This window comes from Ammodytes marinus, assembly GCF_949987685.1.
Source record: "Ammodytes marinus genome assembly, chromosome: 9".
Taxonomy (NCBI): domain Eukaryota; kingdom Metazoa; phylum Chordata; class Actinopteri; order Uranoscopiformes; family Ammodytidae; genus Ammodytes; species Ammodytes marinus.
In genome coordinates, this window is record NC_137213.1 from 19,773,211 (window position 1) to 19,775,710 (window position 2,500).

The following is a 2,500-nucleotide window of genomic DNA, read 5'->3' on the forward strand; positions in this document are numbered from 1 at the left end:
TATTTAATTAACAGAAAAGCTGGAGTCCAGTGAGAATTGTTGTGCACAAGGTTTTCTGTGAAGAAGTCAAGGCCGGTTCAACTGGCAGTTGCCAAACGACAACTGATGGTAGGCTACTTGTCAACTGTTCTGGCTGAAACACCAACAAGTTGGAGGTGGCTGATGATAAAGATTGATAAGAGAGTGTGTAACTGAGTGAGAGAAGCTTTGGCTGTGTGCGATTGCATGGAAGAGACATATTTCAGTTTCTGTCAGTTAACTTTGTAATCTTTCAATAAAGTACCCAATTAATTCATCTTTAGACCTGCGTAGAAGTCCTTTTTAGCCTCTCAATCCACCACAACATCCTCTTTCATCTAATGCCACCATTAAGCCACAATTTAAATTTTGGCTCATGGCTAAACACCTGCAAAAGTAATAACACTTGCATTAGCCACAGCCATGCTGATGCCATGCTTAAACCAAGATGGTGAACATGGTAAACCTTATCTGCTTAAAATCATGTCAACATCATCATGGTCAATATGTTATCATGCTGCTGCTGTTAGCACTCTTATTCAAAGCACCCTTGTGATAGCCTCACAGAGCCGTTATGAGATTATTTTAATCATAAACACAGTTTCTATGGCACTTGTCTGAAGGAGAGAAATAAAGATTTGAATGCGTGACCCTCAGTTTTAGTATTGCACTTGTATAATGTTGGGACACTCACAAGAGACTTATCATTTAAAAAAAATAAATTATTAGAAGTTGAGACATCCAGACTTTTAGACCTTGGATAGTCCAATCTCAAAAATACTACTGGAAGCAGTAGTTACCTTAAACGCAGCACATCACAGCTGCTCTGTCAGACACCGCACCCTGCTGAGCCCTCATCTAAAATCGTTGGAGTGCTCTTTTAGGAAAAATAGTTTTAGAGGAGAGCAAACATTGATCTTGTGCAATGAAAGGCCCCCTCCTCTCCAACAGAGAGCCCTGGGAGTGCACAGAGGGAAGATATTGAAACTAGGCTTTGACTTTTTCTTTGTTGCCAGTTTTCTGTTAAAACTGAGAAGTTGATTTGGAGCTCAAAGTGAGCAGGGCCTCTGCATCTACAGTATAAGGTCCAGTCAGATAGGGTGGCATCGATCTGATGGTCCTAAGTTGAAGCACAGGCTTCTTTGCTTCTGGCTTACCAACCTCTCATTATTTGTGATGTATTCACAGCATAAGAGCCGGGAGAGAATCGACCTACAACACAATGAACACACCACACACTCTACCGCAGTTTCCTGTATTATTATAATTTCTGAGATTTAATGATATGTTATAGGCCTCATTTAAACCCTTAGCAGCTGCTTTGGATCCATAGCAACATGTCACTCAACAATCAATATCTCTCGCGTATGCTCTCGCTTTGCACGCAGACACGCACCATGGGAGAGTTATCTCTCTTATCGGGAAACATCAGATCAAGCAGATACACTTGAATGGCTATTGGGGCCCAGATTGACTCACAGCGAGGGGGACTCGGGATCAATGTTTTCACTTGCTAGCCAAACTCATCCTGTTTTGTGTGTGTATGAGTGTGTGTGTGTGTGTGTGTGTGTGTGTGTGTGTGTGTGTGCGTGTGTTTGTGTGTGTGTGTGTGTCTGTGTGTGTGCATGCATCCTGGGTGCGTTTTGCCTGCCCCGACCAGCTGTCTGCTTATTCACGGCATATTAATATTAAGACGGTGTCGGTGAGGATCAGAGCGCAGACCAGGCAAGCAGCCCCAGGACAGGCGAGTGTGTCCAGTCAGTGTGGACTGGAGAGAGAGAGAGAGAGAGAGGCCTCTGGTGGAGCTCCCCCACTGGGCTCCGGAGACAAAGACAAGTGCCTGTGTTTCCAAACATGGGCCCCACTCACCACCCAAAGGTCAGGAACTTAGAATAATCTAGCTCAAAACAGGAGGCGTCGGGATTTTTCTCATGCACGCACACATACACACACACGCACACGCACACGCACACGCACACGCACACGCACACACACACACACACACACACACACACACACACACACACACACATTGAGGCATTAAGGCTTTGATATGACCCTGCTTAACCCAACAGAGGAACAAATAGCGGTGTGTCATGGGGGGAAGAGAGGGCTGTAGGCAACTGAAAGTGGCTAAGGGTGGGTGTTTGTGGTGATGGTGGGGGTAGGGGGGATGTCTACGTGGGTGGAAAGACAAAAAAGAAAAGTGTGAGTTGTCGGAATGAAAGGGGCAATGGTGGGACATGTGCTCGACAGACAGAGAGCAGACAGAGAGCTAGTGCATACATGGCCGCTAACAGACAGAAACAAGAAGCAAAGAGGCTTGAGACAGGGCTGAATGGACTGTATGATCAAAGCAAACAAATAAAGTGTGGGGAGATGAAGAGAGGGCCAGGCCAGTCATGAATGAGATTGGTGGTCTAAAAGGGACACATGCTCTTTGATCCTCCTCCTAATAATGTTTCTCGAGCACTGCTTCGTC